This window comes from Crocodylus porosus, unplaced genomic scaffold, assembly GCF_001723895.1.
Source record: "Crocodylus porosus isolate Cpor-Errol unplaced genomic scaffold, CroPor_comp1, whole genome shotgun sequence".
NCBI classification, from domain to species: domain Eukaryota; kingdom Metazoa; phylum Chordata; order Crocodylia; family Crocodylidae; genus Crocodylus; species Crocodylus porosus.
Genome location: NW_017728940.1, coordinates 5,980,162 through 5,997,781, shown reverse-complemented (window position 1 = coordinate 5,997,781; position 17,620 = coordinate 5,980,162).

The window sequence follows — 17,620 nt, the reverse complement described above, 5'->3', positions numbered from 1 at the left end:
GTAATCTTGAATATTCCTTTGCTTCAGCACAGCCACTAAAAAGGATCCACGGCCAGCTCTGAATTTAGCCCCCCGTCCTTAACTGATCAAGAACAGAAAAGAACTAAACTTAGGCTACAGCTGTGATTTACATGAGTCCGGCAGAACCTCACTAATCCGCAGAGATTATAACTCCCGCTGCATGCATAGCCACTGACTCCATTTCTTCAGGCATGGAGGAGTGGAGTGGGCTCTCTCCTGCTAGCGAGACAATACTATTCTTACAAGGAGCACTGCAGTGTATTTGCCAGCACATTATGCAAATGTTCATGAATAACCAAAGCCAGGCTGCACTTCACCAAATCTGTGAACAAGCTCCATTTTGGGAGGCAAAAGCCTTGCTTTTTCTCATCATGTCTGTTCACTCACTAAATCATAATAAATACAGTCTGTCGTGATGAGCCTCCTAAACATAAATGGGAATTAGCCAGGCTCTTTTGCTTCTCTTTACTTAATGAAGAAAGACTTCAAACCCTTTGCAATGAGGCGCGCACACACTCGTGCACGCACACTTTCGCTGCCCCCTCCCCCCAAGAATACATACGTGCTAGAAAATGCCAGCAGCTTAAGAGTTAATATTGTCATTTTCCCCCAGTATCTGCAGCTCCCTTTCCTTTGTTGCCAATTCACACAATCTCACCAGCAACTGAAGCCATTATTAGACTGAAACTACTTCATCTGTAGATTCTGCTTCCCCCTAGTGGAGTTAATATTATCCCTGTAGAATTACAGCAGTTCCTGAGATTTATCAAAGATCACCCCGGCTTGCTCTTGTCTCACTTTTTAGCCTTTTTGAGCAGCTTCCAAGATGCTCAGATGCAATGCCAATGAACTTGGAGGGCAAAGCAGATGCTCCCAAATGCACAAAGAGATTATTTGAAAAAAAGATTTTCTTGAGGATAGACCATGGCACTGGGAAGTTTTGAACTGAAAGTCACAGTTTGTTATTTATCCACAGCTTCCAGCAAGAGACTATGCAAAACTTGGAAGGAATAAAGTGACTCTTGAGTTAAGCTTTGGTGGCTTTATACACCTGAATTTTTTTTAAGATTCAGGTGCTGAAGGGCCTCTCAGGTATCTGTTGCAGGTGTGAGTACACAATTAAATGGCACAGTACACAATTAAAATGGCATCATATTTTTTTGGTATTAAAATAAATAAAGTCTCAGAAGAAGAGAGGAAGAGAATGCTTCCTTCTTTGATAAAAAGATTCACTAGGTGTCCAGAAACAGTAGGTTGGTTTCCTTTCCATCACAGCATCCCAAATTGGCTGTGTACTGGTTTATGATTTCCTTGTGGAGGATTTCCTTTGCTCAGCCTGACAAGATTTTCATGCCCAGGCCACTTTCCCATATCACAGCACACCTGTGGTTTTCTTTGTTTCACAGGATAGGGACAGGCATTACACATAAACCAGTTAAGTGATCAGAAACTGGTTTAAACCTGTAACAGAACAGATGTTCAGTGCACATAAACCAGTTTGAAAATGGCTGAAACTGGTTTGAGATAAATTTGGTTGAATGTGGTATCTAACTTAACTGATTTAGGTCAAACCGGTGTATGCAATGTCTGTCCCAGATAACAGTGTTTAAGGTGAAGCTACCTGCTTAGATCCTATTGTAATCCTTCTGCAGGGCATTGGTTGGCAGCAGGAAGGGCCAGGTTCACATTTCAGCGTACCCAATGAATTATACCAGTGGCTCGAGCCCCAACCAGAAATCTGGGAACGTTTAATTTGACTGGGGTATTCCACACAGACAAATCCCCCTTCTTGCAAGCAGTATAAACCCAGAAATACAAATTTATTATCAAAACACAAATAAAACATTAAAAAAAACCCTTAAACACAATATCAATGTTATTGCTACAACTACAGTGCATAGGCTGAGCGTCTTTAGAGATACTTCACCCCAGCCCAGGCACATCTGGGACTGGGGGGTTCCCAGAGGGTTAGTTCCAGAGTCTACTACAAAGCTGTCTCATGATTGGGGTTCACCGCACGTCCGGAAGCTGCTTGTGGTTGGCAGTTTTGTTGTGGTGCGAGGGGACCTATGTTGCTCCTGGAGAAGTGGTAGAGCCCATAGAGCCCTGATTTTTGCTCCCACAGAGAGGCTAAGGCTATGTGTGGGGAGTGGGGTGGGGTAGGAGGTAGGGCTGTGGCTCCAGCCAGCATATACCCCGCAAAAAATGTATGGGTTGGAGCAGTGGGGAGAGGAGGGATCCAGGCACACGTGTGTCCCGCACGCACATGTGGCCCCTTACCAGACCCAAGGTGGAGGTGGATGCAGCATCTGCGGAGCCAGCAGCAGGGGCAGCATCAGCTGATCCCCCTAAGGTAAGTGGACAGAGGGACCGGACGCAGCTGAGCCAGATCCAGAGGGGAAGCCCCCCGGATCCCTCTTAGCTGAGCTGGTAGTAAGCCATGCTCCCGAGCCTCGGCACACAAACAGAGTGCACTCTGTAAGAGCACGCCCGCGTTCGTGTCGGCATTCGCACTGGCAGGCGAACAGGAAGGGCCAGGAGGCAGACTCCTACTAGGACAGGACAAAAGCACTGCACTAAGCTAAAAACAAGCAGCAACTCCTATGATGGTGTGGACACAAAGTACTGCCAGGGCCCCTGCCTGGGGGGCGCAGCCTACCCGGGGCTTGTCTGGGGCCTCCACCCAGACAGAGCCCATGGGGGAGCTGGCGTCCCCCCATCCCCAGGCCTGAGGGGTTGCCCAGCAAGGCCCAGGGGGCAGGGATTGGGGACCCCCCACACCTGTCCTGCAGGAGCCCGCCTTAGGGCCCTGGAGGCGCGGGTGAGGGAGCTCCAGGAGGAAGTTAGCAAGCTGAGGGGAATCAGGGAGGTGGAGGAAGAAATTGACAGCTATTTCCTTTCCCTGAAGGGCCACACACCCAAGGAAGAAGCACCCCGGGAAGTGCCCTCCACTGCAGAGTGGCAGACGGTCACCTCCAGAACCAGGGCTGCTTGTAACACAGCAGTACCAGTTTCTCCAGTTTGGCTGGAGAACAGGTTTGAGGACCTGGCAACTCTGGAGGAGAAGAAGGGAGAGGAGGCAACCAGAGAGGAGGCAACTCCATGCTCTCCACACTCCAAACAGGCCGAAGGAGCTAAGCAGTCCTGGAGGAGAAAGTGTCAAGTGATCATCATAGGCAACTCCATCCTGAGGGGTACAGAGGGCCCCATCTGTCGCCAGGACCCCTTGACACACGAGGTCTACTGCATACCTGGAGCAAAGATTCAGGATGTGAAGGGGATGATCCAAGCCATGATTCAGCCCACTGATTACTACCCCATGGTCCTAATCCATGTGGGTACTAATGATGCAGCCAGGAGAAGCCCTGATCACCTGATGGTGGACTACCACGCTCTGGGGGGCATGCTGAAGGAGATAGGTGCACAGATGGTTTTCTCTTCTGTTCTACCAGTGAGCAGACGTGGAAGATGGCATGAGACATGCATCTCAGAGACCAACTGGCGGCTTCAGGAATGGTGTCTTGAGGCGGGCTTTGGCTTCCTTGACTACGACCCGTACATCACAACAAGAGACGTGCTCAGGTGGGATGGGCTCCACCTTTCCCCTAAAGGTAAGTGTGTGTTCTCTTCTAGGTTGGCGGATCTCCTCCAGCGGGCTTTAAATTAGGCTTGTCAGGGGAAGGGGAAGACAAGGGCGGAGGAAGCCTTGGACCGCTAAACCAAGCAGCACTCACAAGTACAGCCCAGCCTAGACTGACGAGCAGAACAAATACACAGGTAAGCAACAGGGGCCTGGGCAATGCTGTGATTAGGGGGCCAGTGCACAGATCCACAGGAGGCCTCAAATGCCTCTACACAAATGCTTGTAGTATGGCAAACAAGCAGGAGGAACTTACCCTCCTGCTAGCTGACACCAACCCAGACATAGTGGGGCTCACTGAAACATGGTGGGACCCAACGCATGACTGGGCGGTGAATATCAAGGGCTATAGGCTGTACAGGAGGGACAAGACAGGGAGGAAAGGTTGGGGTGTGGCGCTCTACATTAAGGAGGAATACACATCCTCATCAATTAACAAAGAATCAGAGGAGGGGCACTCTGAAGTGCTCTGGGTTAGAATACAAGGCAGTCAAGGGGAAAGAGACCTAACGGTGGGGGTCTACTACAGACCTCCCAACCAAGGGGAAGAGCTCAACCAGGAATTCTTAAGTCAGCTCATGGAAGTAGTTAGGTCAAAGGACATGGTCATCATGGGTGACCTGAACTTTCCAGACATCTGCTGGGAAGAGCAGTCAGCCAGGTCTGACCGCTCACGTAGGTTCCTACCCCAAATGCAGGACCTCCAACTAACCCAGGAGGTGCACAGTCCCACCAGGGGAGATGCCTTGTTGGACCTGGTGCTGACCACGGGAGGCGACCTGGTGAGGGGGCTGTGGGTGCTTGACCACCTCAGCGACAGCAATCAACACCTGCTGGAATTCACCATCCAGCACAATGTGGCAAAGGTCTGCAGCAAGGCAGCAGCCCTAGATTTCAGGAGAGTGGACTTCAATGAGCTAAGGAGAATAGTTGGGGAAGCACTGAGGTCCTAGAGGGGAGGGGAGCCAGGTGTACAAGAAGAGTGGTTGCTCCTTAAGAAGACGATCCTCCAAGCCCAAAGGGCGATAATCCCAACACGGATCAAAGGGAGCAGGAGGTCACAAAAGCCCCCATGGCTCACCAAAAGCATCCAGGAATGTCTTCTAGCTAAAAGGGAGGCATACACCCAATGGAAGAGAGGGGCCATCACCAGGGAGGATTATACTGCGATTGCTTGGGGATGCAGGGGAGCAGTCAGGAAGGCCAAGGAAGAGATGGGACTGGGACTAGCTTCCCTGATCAAGGACAACAAGAAGTCCTTTTTTAAATACACAGGGGGTAAAAAGAAGGTTCCAGGTAACGCGGGGCCCCTGCAAGACACGCTAGGAAATTTGGTCATCACACCAGATGACAAAGCTAACATATTTAAAAACTTCTTTGCCTCCATTTTCCTGAGCAGGGACCAGATCAGCACCCCCACTGGGCTCCCCTCAAGCCCCAGGGGAGGACTTAGGCCATGGGTCAGGGAGAATCTAGTCAGGGAACTTCTGGAGGGACTGGACGTATTCAAATCAGCTGGTCCAGACGATCTTCACTCCCGACTGCTGAGGGAATTAGCAGAGGTCATTGCAGATCCCTGGCACGGCTTTACGAGCTCTTGTGGTGCTCTGGTGTGGTGCTGGGGGACTGGAAGAGGGCCAACGTGGTTCCTATCTTCAAAAAGGGAGGAAGGAGGACCCAGGGAACTATAGGCCAGTTAGTCTTACCTCGATCCTCGGTAAGCTTTTTGAGAGAATTATACTGGCACATGTCCGCTAGGGGCCAGCAGGGGAGGTTATGCTGAGGGACAACCAACACGGGTTCATTAGAGGCAGGTCCTGTCAGACCAACCTGGTGGCGTTCTATGAACAGGTCACCAAATCCTTAGATGGAGGGGTAGCAGTGGACATAGTCTTCTGGACTTTCAGAAGGCCTTCGACACTGTCTCTTGCTCCGTTATAATTAAAATACTGGGGGACTGTGGTGTTGACACCTACACAGTCAAATGGGTCGCCGACTGGCTGGAGGGCCGCACCCAGAGAGTGGTGGTGGACAGGTCATTTTTGACCTGGAGGGATGTGGGCAGTGGAGTCCCTCAGGGCTCGGTCCTCATGCCCCCCATTGTTCAACATCTTCATCAGTGATTTGGACGAGGGGGTAAAAAGCACCCTGTTCAAATTTGCTGATGACGCTAAGATGTGGGGGGATGTGGGCATGTTAGAAGGAAGGAATAGGCTACAATTGGACCTAGACAAGTTACAGGGGTGGGCAAATGAGAATAGGATGGGATTCAACACTGACAAGTGCAAGGTGCTGCACCTGGGGAGGAAGAACCGGCACCATACCTACAGGCTGGGGAACTCCCTTCTTGTCAGTGCAGAGGCAGAAAAGGATCTTGGAGTCATCACTGATGCCAAGACAAACATGGGCCGGCAGTGTGAGGATGCAGTCAGGAAGGCCAACCGCACTTTGTCATGCATCCACAGATGCATCTCGAGCAGGCCCAGCGAGGTGACCCTCCCCCTCTATGCGACACTGGTCAGGCCACAGCTGGAGTCCAGTTCTGGGCACCGCACTTCAGGAGGGATGTGGACAACGTGGAGAGGGTCCAGAGGAGGCCACCTTCATGATCAGGGGCAGCAGGGCAGGCCCTATGAGGACAGACTACAGGACCTGAACCTGTTCAGCCTCCATAAGAGAAGGTTGAGGGGGGATCTAGTGGCCTGTTACAAACTAGTCAGGGGGGACCAGTAGGCATTGGAGGAGTCCCTGTTCCCCCAAGCACTCCCAGGAGTGACTAGAAATAACGGTCACAAGCTGGCAGAGGGTAAATTCAGATTAGACATCAGGAGGCGCTACTTTACTGTCAGGGCGGCTAGGATCTGGAACGAACTTCCAGAAGTGAAGTGGTGCTGGCTCCTACCCTGGGGGTCTTTAAGACAAGGTTTAACAATCACCTTGCTGGGGTCGTTTGACCGCAGTACTCTTTCCTGCCATGGCAGGGGGTCGGACTTGATGATCTGCTCAGGTCCCTTCCGACCCTGCTAACTATGAAACTATGAAACTATATGGCCTGCTGAGATAGAAACTGCAGGAAAAACTAAAAAGGGAGCCAGGTTGATTACTGGCTGCAGCTGACCCAACCACACAGATTGGCTGGAGCAAAGGACCATCAAAAGAACAAAGGGGGAAAGCCAGGCCTACCCTCCAGGCCTGGGCTGCAGGTAGTCTGGGTCACACAGCTCCACTGGGAGCAGAAGGTTAGAAACCTCAACCCTTCCCAAAGCTGGCAGGATTAGAAACTCCCAGGTTTCAACCCTGTTTAAAGACTGCCAGGCCTAACTCCTGGGCAGTCAACCCAAGGAATCAATACCTTCCTCTCCAGCATTAATCCCTTCAGACCTCAGAAAAAGGGGAAAGAAGAGGAGAAGGGAGGAGTTCCCAGACATTGGGACAATTTTTTTTTTATCTGTCTTTCTCTCTCTTTCTCCCTACTCTACCCACTGGTGACATGTAGGAGGTGCACGTGGGTGTGTGGCGGTATACCCCCTATGAAAAGGTCACTGCTCGCCACCCTGCTGCTGACACCACTGGTGGCATCTGTGGGCGGTCAACAATCACTCCTGGCCACTGCTGCTGTCGCCGGCGGTGTCTGCAGGTGATCACTGACTCCTGATCGGCGCTCCCCCACCCCCGCCAACACTGGGGGGAGCTCCTGCTTACTGCTGCTGTGCTCCTGCCACCACCATGCCCCAGCTCTCCCCAACTCCCTCTCTCCCTATGGGGGCCTCAATCTACCCCCCACCAGACTTACCTGCAGGAGCTGCTCTCCAGGCTGCCTGGCAGCCATGTGCATATACATGCACACGGCACCCCCTGTCCCACTGCCTTGCTCCTGGTCCCCCCAGCCCCTTTCAGGCTGGAACTCTACTAGTCTGCAGAGAGCTCTTTGCAAAAGTTGAAAATCTGCATGTTTCTCTGTTAAAATGAGAAATCTACATTTTTGTCAGTTAAAAGGGAATATCTACTATTTTTCTATTGTGCCCTGGGAAACAGAAAACCCAGATCTCTGGTTATCAGGTATGATTGGCCTTGCTAAGTTGTCAAGAAAATTTACCAGTCCTGGAGCCTTATTCTTTACTCGCCCATTATGACAACAGTAGAAGGATAATATTCCCACCGCCCAGCTGCAGGGCCCTGGTGGGGAGTGGGACAGAGCCAGGGATGCAGGGTAAAGCAGGACAGGGAAACTCCTGCCACTGCAAGCCCCGCAGTGCCCTGGCGAGGTGCCCCTTGCAGCAGGGGCAGCAGCAGAGTTGTGCCTCTGCTGCTGGGTGGGCAGGGGGTGCCTCTCCAGGGCAGTGCAGGGCTTGCAGTGGCAAGGAGTTTCCTGGCTCCGTGCTGCCATGCCATGCTGGGTCCTGCCTACTGGGCTATGGAGGCCCTGCGGAGAGGGCAGCAGGGCGAAGAGCCTGAGCCTGCAGTGAGCACACATCTGTGCCCCCCTTCCCCTCTTCCAGGCTCTGCTCCAGCAGTACTGCCTATTGGGGAGGGGGATCTGGGCCTCATTCTCTGCTCCCTGTTGGGGCTGCAGTCTCCTCCGGGTGGCAACCAGGACTTAAACACTGCTGCAGGAGGCTGTGGACCTGGGTCCCTGGCCCTATAGCTTTGGCAGTTGAGGCCCCCTCTGGCAGGGCTTTGAGGCAGGGGGCTGTAGGGGGGAAGTGTTACCAGCAGGTCAGGGCAGGGGGCTGTGGGTGGAGAGTGAGGGGCATCAGCAGGGCCAGGGGGCTGGGGGTGATAGTGAGGGGCCTGGATCTGCATCTTGGTGAGTGAAGGGGGCGCAGGGAGCTCTGATTTTCCATGATAAACACTAAATCAAATATCACTACGTATAGGTATTTGGAATTTATTTTATTATAGTGATTGAGGCACTGGTAGGCTTCCAAATTGCTTTAAAATTGTAAATATATAAATAAAACATTGTGTTCAATTGGTACTTATATATAGTGGTGTTTCATTTCAATTGCTGATTTGGGGGTTTTAATCGGAGAATTTGCAATTTTTATCAGAGAAACTAGGATCCCTGCTGATAACCCTGAGAGCAGTTAGCTCATCCACTTCCTTCTCAGGATTGCCCTTGTCTTACTACATTCCTTTTTGGCAGTGGCCCTGTCAGCAAAATATTGAACTGACTTTACAGCATACAGTAATACCCCTCAGAACTTGTTTTAGACTGTGGCTCAAGAGGTGCGCAGAAGTCAATGGGAAGTCCTAAAAGGGTAGCAAAGCCCCCCACCAGGTAGCCAGGCCAGCCAGCCCAGGGAAGAGGGCTGCAGCTGCCATTTTGGATATGCTTTTATCTATGAAGCAAGTCACCTATTGCTTTTGAAGCTTTACGAGTTTAGTTTTACTTAGAAAGAGCCGGTGTGAGTAGCTACCTCATGGAGACCTCAAACGCGGTATTCTGCCTCCTACTGTTCTTCAATGTACTGAAGAAACCACACATACAGAGCCGCGCTCCGTATGCATCATTGTACAAAGCGGCATGACTGGATTTCCAGGCACAGAGGACATCTGCGTGGGATAATCTAAATCGCTTTTATTTTACATTAGAAAGGAAAGAACAAAACAAGAAAAAAGCCAGGCACACAAAATAGTGACATTTCCACAACAGACCACTCTGTGTGCAGCTCAGCTATGGCATGCTGCATGTTAATTTGATACCTAATGACAACTCCCTCAGACAACCTGCAGATTCCTAAAACTGAAAAGCTGCCATCTTCACATAAGGCAAAAACATAGTGGTTGCAATGCTAAATATGGTGGGGAAGAGACAGGAGTAAGAGTTCCCTTCTTATTCCTGCACTGCATCAGCTCATGCTTAGAAGTATAAAAATGGACCACTTAACAGATATAGCTACCAGGACACTAGCTAGTCAGAAAAATACCTAACTCCCTGTTAAAATGCAGTGACAATGGTTCCTCTCTCCTCTCCTGGGCAGCAGTCTACAGTAGGAGGGAGGGTTTCCCATGGTCCATTGCTGATGATAGGGTGCCCGAGCCAAGCCCCCCTTGCAGATTCTCCAGTTCCTGCCACGGCTGTTCTTGCCATGCAATCTGCTCCTCAAAGTATGTGACCATGCTGCTGACCTGTTGGTCTCTGGGCCATTGTGCTCACTGGCTCCTTTCTCTGCTTCCGCTTCATTCAGTCCTCACTGGGCTTCCTACACTCTTCCCCAGATCTTGTCCTGCTCTCTCTTCTATCCCTATGGGTTCACAAGCTTGTGATCTCCAAATGTCTTAGCCCAGGGGCTGCCACCACCATCCCTGAATCTCTCACAAATGCCATCTCAGACTCACCAGAGTTTCTGGTTTATCCTAAATCAGACCCACCTTCCAATTTCCTTCTTAAACCCATCTCATTGTCCTACCTCACTTTTGTTCAGTCTCTGAGGCTGACTTCTTGTCCATTAGCACTGATCCCTAATTAGCACAGGGCACCAAGAGTCAGAATGCCTGCCTGCCTGCCTGCCTGCCTGCCTGCCGACCCGACCCGACCCGACCCGACCCGACCCGACCAGCTCAGCTCAGCTCTGCCACTGACTCCCTGTGGCAATATAAGCAAGTCACTTAACCTGAGTGGGTCTTAATTTGTCCAGCTGAGGAATATCATTAATGTTATCTGCCTCAAAGGGCATTGCCAGGTTTAATTGCAGCTGGTGCAATACTTCAGGGTCTTTAAGTGGAAGTTGCTAGGTAAACACTGAGGATCATTAACCACTGGCACTTGTTTATTAGGGGTTGGGAGTGGCAGCCCTGGAAATAAGCACAGATAACACAGCCTTTCCCAGCAGGTGCTGCAGATGGACTAATCACAGCCCTGCCCCCACCCCCATCCTGCATTTACCAGCAGGTGTCACTGAAGTCTGCTCTGTATTTTGTCGAGGGTTTTTTTTACACAATTTCTCCTATGCTCCCAGTTTCTATTAAGAACCAAGAATCATAAAAATCCCCAAGTTTTAACTCCAGCCACAGAGGCTTTGATAAATTTTGAAGCACTGTTGGACTCATGTCCCCAGTAAACCCCTATGGGTGTACTGGTTGTGTAACTGAGAGGGGGATAGCAATAAAAAAAACCCCCAACATGTCAGGGGAGAGGACTGCAATTGAATCCATATAGGTGGGACTTTCCACTACACATGGCCCTCCAGATACCTATCCATTTAGTCCCATGTGGTGATCCACACATCCAACCTGCTTATCACCAGCCATGCAGGAATAAATCCCAGTGTTTTATCTAATCAGATCTGACAGTGTAACATTCTAGGGAAAAGAAGATGATGGGAAGAGGAGACTGGGATAAATTAGGAGAAACTGGGATTAGGAGTCTGTCCTCTGTCACAGTACACTCAGCTGTGCTCATCATGCTGCCTCTACACCATCTGAGAAAATAATTTGATCTGATAACAACTGAGTTTTACCAGGGTGGGGTCAGATTTACCTTCATGAACATACCCCATAATCCTCAAACCTTTATAAGTGCTAGAGTCTAAAAGCCCTTGAATGCTCCTTTTTCATCTTGCTGCTCCAGAAGGGCTTTCAGGCTCCAGAGCTAACAACCTCAGCAATTTGTCTGTATCCCCCTCAATTCAACTAGGCAGGGCCAAACCAATTCCCAGATTTAGGATGAGGAAGGAATTTTTCATCCAAGGATGGGTGCCGTGTGTGTGTTGGAGTGGAGGATTGCCTTTCTTTGTAGTGTAAGGTATGATCCTTTTCCTCAGATCCTCTGAGCATATATTAACTAATTTTGTGTCACTGCAGTGGTAGGGCATGGCAGTGCCGTGTCTTCCCTGTTTTTACTTGTGGCAGGCTCTAGGGTGTAATATGGAGGTGTAATATGTTCTGTGGTTCTGGTATTTGTGTAGGAAGGAAGGGTTTAAAGTGGACAATTTTTAGGATTTTTGGGGTAAATGATTACCTGCAAATGCAGAGAACAGGACTTGGTGACCCAGGAGGACCCTTCCAACCCTGAAGTCCAATCCACCTAGTAAATAATAGGTAGGAGAATCACAGAGTCATGGCTGGGCTGTTTGGGGCTAACATCTCAAAACCTAGGGGGAAAAAAAGCCAAAGGTACAGGTAAGAGAAATGGATCCTTCCCTTTCAGGTGTCCAGGAAGGCAGTGACCGATCACTACCTCCAGATGATGGCTTTTGGCCACCAAAGTGACATGAATGTTTTGTACTTTTACAGAGTTCAAGGCCAGAAGGGACCATTAAATTATCCACTCTGGCCTCTCAGTAAAACCAGCCATCAACCACCCTCTATTATGATGCCGTCTATCAGTCCCAAAGGCTTGTGCTAGGTCAAAACTACAGTGTGTGCTACAGGAAGAGAACAGGAAAGAAGATGTCTCCAATGCCCCAGGCCCCTAAAATGGTGGGGAAATGATTAGGTGAGATATGATCAGAGGACTCTTAAAGTTGAACCATGGAAGACTACAGAGAAAGAAATTTAAAGGGGCTGGGATGTCAGGCAGCGGCATTCTAGCTGTCCAGTTATGGGGTGTGAATTATGAAGTTTCCTGCTTCTAAGGATAGGGGCAGACACTCAAAAAGCCTGAGCCTGAATTGATTCAATCTTTGCAGGTTAGTCTAACCTGGCTTGACTAAATTAGTTTTGTAACCAGATAGACATCCCAGAAATGCAGGCACATGCCTACAGTGGCTCAGGCTAGAAGCTAGGGGGTGCTAGAGCAGCCCTCCCTTTCCTTCCACAGGGTTGAGTGGAGGGGGGCATGTCCAGGCCATAGCAGCAGGCTATGATTAGGGAGGGGTTCCCCGCTCTCCTGACCAGCCCAGGTGGGAACATTTATCACCCCAATTCAGTGTTTATCACCCCGTTAAGAAAACAACAGAGGGACATTACCAGCTACCTGTTGATTCTGCCATTGTCCCATCTTCCACAGCTCAGAGGTAGCCAGCATGTGGTCTGCTAGCTAATGCTGAGAGGTGTCTGTGAGGGACAGGGGAATGCCTGCTTAGCAGAGAGTGGGGAGTGGGGTGAGGGAGCAGAAGCCAGAGGACACCTGCAGAGACCGTCGGAGCTGCAGCCAGGTAGCAGAGGGGAGGGACCAGCTCTGCTGGGCAGCAGAGAGCCCCACCCAGAGAGCACGCTAGGATGCTGGGGGAGTCTGATTTAATTTAAACCAGCAAGGGGTCTGGGACAGATATTGCATAAATCGGTTTGAGCCAAATCATTTAAGTCTGATACAACATTCAACCAGGTTTATCTCATAATGAGGTTTCGGCCATTCTCAGACTGGTTTATGTGCACTGAACATCTGTTCTGTTACAGATTTAAACCAGTTTCTGATCACTTAAACCGGTTTATGTGTAATGTCTGTTTCTAGCCCAGGTTGCAGAATGGAGAGTGGTTGGTTCATTTCTTCCCATGCTTATGATCTTTGCTGGTTGCCAAATGGGAATGGGAAGGAATTTTTCTCCTCTTGTTGCCAATGCTGAGGGTTTTATGGAGATTCTGGCTCTGTGCTGTCATGGCCCTGTCACTCATGGGGTCTCCACAGTGGCAGACCAATGTGGGGGGAGGAGGGGGTTATGGTCCCTGGGAGCCAGCCTGGGGGGGCGGGGGTTCCTGCCAGGCTATTCAGAGTTCTTAAAGCAACATTACTTTAAGTATTGTTATGAGAAGGACAGGGGAGGGAGGGTGCAAATGCAAGCATTGGCCCCTGGGCACTGGAGATCCACGGTACATCACTGGGTCTCCATTGAGACCTGCCAGAGCAACACTGGCAGAGGCTTCTGGGACATGGAGTCTGGCTACCGACCAGATCTGCCATTTTGCTCAACCCTGGTGTAGAAGGATCCTGATAAATTGGAAAGCTGGGCTAGATCCAATGGGATGAAGGTCACTGCTGACAAATGCAAAATGCTACATCTTGGAGTAATCAAGAGCACAAACACAAAATAGGTGACAAGGGCAATGCTAATGAAAAGGCTCCAGGAATCTTGGTGGATTACCAATGTCATATGAGTCTGCAATATGATGCAGGTGCAGTAAAGGCAAATGTGGCTTCGGGCTGAATCAGTTGGAGCATTTGATGAAGGATGCAGGAGGTGATAGTGCCTCTTTACATAGATAACTCTAGTTCAGCCTCATCTAGAGGACTGTGTGCCATTATGGGGTCCACATTTTAAAGAGAATATGGAGAAGTTAGAGAGGGTCCAGAGGCCCCTGACAAAAATGGGAAAGGGCTTGAAGGCATATGAGAATTTGAAAGAAACAGTCATGTTGAGCCTGTGGAAAAGGTTAAGAGGGGACATGATAGCAGTCTTCATATATCTGAGGGGCTGCCAGAAAGAAGAGAGAGAACACCTTTCTCATTGCTGTAGAGACCAAGGCATGGACCAGTTGCTTGAAGTTGCAGAAAAGTGGGTTTAGAGTGGGTATCGGGGAAAACCTTTTCACTGTTAGAGCAGTAAGGCAGTGGAGTAGAGTGTCTAGCTATTGAATCTCCATTGTTGGAGGTGGTCAAGAAGTGACTGGACAAGCATTGGGCAGCGATGATCTATGAATAACTGTGCCTGGACAGTTCTAGAAAGAGTAACAATTGGAAGCCCAAGAGTGCCTTCCCTCTCCAAGGATCCCTGGGAAACAGTGACAAGAGCTATGCAGCCTGAAGCAGGTGGATATTGGAGAGGACCATGCTCTGCAGTGTGAGAATGAAGCAGATCTCCACAACTGGATAAGTTATAAAAGAAGATTAAAGAAGCTGGATAAGTTTTTGGAGAGGATACTGAAAGGGGAATCCTGGCTGTCCAGTTGGGGGGAGATGTGTTGTCCCCAAGATGCAGAGCAGAATGGAGTGTCCTTATTTTTTCCATGCTTCTGGGCTTTGCTGGTTGCTACATGGGGCTGAGAAGAAATGTTTTTCCCTTCCTGTTCTCATGGGTTTTTATTTTCTTGAATTTCTTAGAAGCACTGTGTGTTGGCTGTAGCCAAGGCTGGGGATTTTGACTGGGGTGTGCCAATTCTCCTGCTGGGACTAAAACCAGGGTTTCCTGGCTAGAGGGTCTTCTTGCACCTCTACTCAGGGTCAGACCCATTGCCATACTTGGGATCAAGAAGGAGTTTATCACATGGCTAGTGGGCACATCTACATGTACACTTAATGCACAAAAATACACTCTGGAGCTGACTGGTCTGAAATTTTTTGCTTCTAAGTGTGCCATTTGAATGCATGCCTGGGAGCAAAAAAACTTTTGAGTATATTTACCCCAGATGGAGTATATTGCACCCAGCTAGCAACAGCCCAGGGCTGTTCCGACCAGGCTCATTGTGCTGTGGAGAACCTGGCTGGGGCACGAGGGTGCTTCGTCACGGGACTAGCCAGCAGGCAGTCCCTCCATTGATGCACCCTCATGCCCCAGCTATGGAGGCAGCACCTACATGCTGCCTGCTGGTGTGCCCCAGGGCTCAAAATGCCTGCATACTTTTAAAGGTCTGAGGCAGGAGCTGCCACAGAGGCAGCCTGGCCCTGAAGCAGAAGAGGTGATACCTGTGTTTTAAGGTATCAAATTTACTCATGATCAAAGTTTTTTACTGCACAGTAAGCATGTGCACACAGATGTATGTGCTTAATGTGCAGTAAACTACACTACTGAGCAGTTGAGCGTATCGTGTAGACACACCCTCTGTGATTTGTTTAATGCCAGAGATTCCCTGGCAGCAGCAGAATGAAAACCCTGGGTCAATGACTCCTTGATCCAGACAAGCCTTACTAAATGCAGGAATCTCTCAGAATAGCTGACCTGAATCTTTACCCAAATCTTAGAGTAATGGGAAGCACCTACTACACTCTTAAGGGTCAAGGCCTGTGAGTCAGTGTGAGCTGTGAAAGGTACTCACTATCTTGAAAGACCAGGTCCTGGAGGAAACAAATTGGTTTAGAGTCTTTGGCTGAAGTGGAACAAGGTTGATTTTGGCTGTGTCTACACTAGCAGGGGACTGTGCAGTTGTTAGTACTTGCATACTTGCCTTACTATTCAGTGCCATCACCATACAGATTTTTTTCTGACGCTACTGTGCAGTAGCCTCTCATGTAGATGCTCCCACTAAGGAGCTGGCGAACTGACTCTGATTTTGCACTGATACTAGTAGAAATCAGGAGTACTCCCAGTAAGTCAGTGGAGTTGCACAGGTATACGTAAAAGGTACAAGAGAACAGCTGAAAAGTGTTTGCTGAAATTTTGACCTGGTCTGTGCAGTGTGCGTGGCCCGGCACTGCTCGACTTGAGTTTATGCCAACCTTAGAATATTCTCATTTAAACACACTTTAGATCAATGTGACTCTGTAGAGTTCACTTGAGTTACTCCAGCTATATTCCAGCATAAACTCTAAAGAGAGGCCACTGTTATTCAGTGCTCGCTAACAGATAGTGCTATGGGACACAATAGCATTTCTCAGTGCATCTGCCTCAGCATGTTCTTGGTGTGATGTCAAACCTGGAAGAGCCTGATCTTTGTTTTTGATGACTTTGTGATTATGGTCCAGATGGCAGGAGTCAGAGCTGGGTCACGACCCTAATAAAGCTGCAGGTGTAAGCAGCACTTAATGCACTTTTTTGACAGGAGCCAAAAAAAATTGCATCTGCTGCATTTGCTCTCTGCAGGTTATACTGAAAATGAGCATAGGTATCGGGCAGCAGGTTAGAAGGTCAGTTTGCTGCCTGTGTGAGCAGGGCATACACTTTAGCCTGCTAAACCCTACAGTGTCTTCTCCCTTTTCAGTGTGAAGCAGATTTCATCTTCCATGCAAAGGGTAGTGTTCCCCAGCAATTAGCTTCACTTCAGGCTGAGTCCCTTCAGTGAGCTGATCAGCCTCTTTGCCCCTACTTCGGGAACAAAGTTCTCCAACAGTCTCCTTATTCAAGGCTTCCAGGTGTGCATATAATGAGATAACACTGCCACCATGGGTAAATGAGTATCGTCAGGATGATTCCAAAACAGGGTGATTTTGTTGTTGTTCTTTGGCCAAGTTGTCTGGTGCCTCCTGGGAGATTTGGGCACCCAACACCAAACCCTCTGGGCAGCTCGTACATATATCAGCTCGTCAGCTTCTTATACAATACAGGCCATTGAATTTCATGCAAGAATATTGTGTGTTTGATTAAAGCATATATTTTGGAAACTCCTGTTAACTTCCCACACAAAGAATCCTTGTGGCTTGTGTGATAGATAAACATCTAGATAAAAACGGCAAATTCCCTCCAGCCTTTTTTTAATTCCTCTTGTACAACCATCAAAAACTGGTGCCTGCCATGGTAGGTGTTGGCATTCTCTGCCTGTACCTCCTTAAATTAAACAATGCAGCACTTCTTACTTGTCAGCTTTGCTTTTATTGCTCCCCAGGTATTGTAAGGGCTCTCTCTAGTGGTAAGATTAACACCCGCTCTCACAGTTTGTCCACAGTTATGTGGCTCAAGATGAGCATTTCACAGAAGAGGATGCTTTTTCAGAACTGCTGAGGACAAGCAGCTGCAGCTGCAGTTCCTGGGAACCGCATCTGCTCAGTAATTCTGAAAATCAAGACGGCAGCATTTCTCCTTCATTGGTTTCCAAACACTTTGCAAGAATTTTAAGATCACTACACTGTTTATCTAGTTCAGCTGAACATGCTGGGGGGGGGGGGGCAGTATTGCGAAGGCAAGAGTGTTATTTCCTAATCCAGGTAGCTGTCCTCACCCTCACTTGGATTCACTTCACTTTAACCTAAGTTATTATTCTTTCCCCTCCTCGACACAAATGCCATGTTGGAGCAGTGTGTCTGCTCTTGGGTGATGAAACTGTAATTCTAAAGCAGCTGAACTGAAACCAAAGGACAATTTATCTAATAGCAAGATTGCAATTAATTGTACTAAAGGGAAACACTTACCCTTTCAGATCTAAATGGAA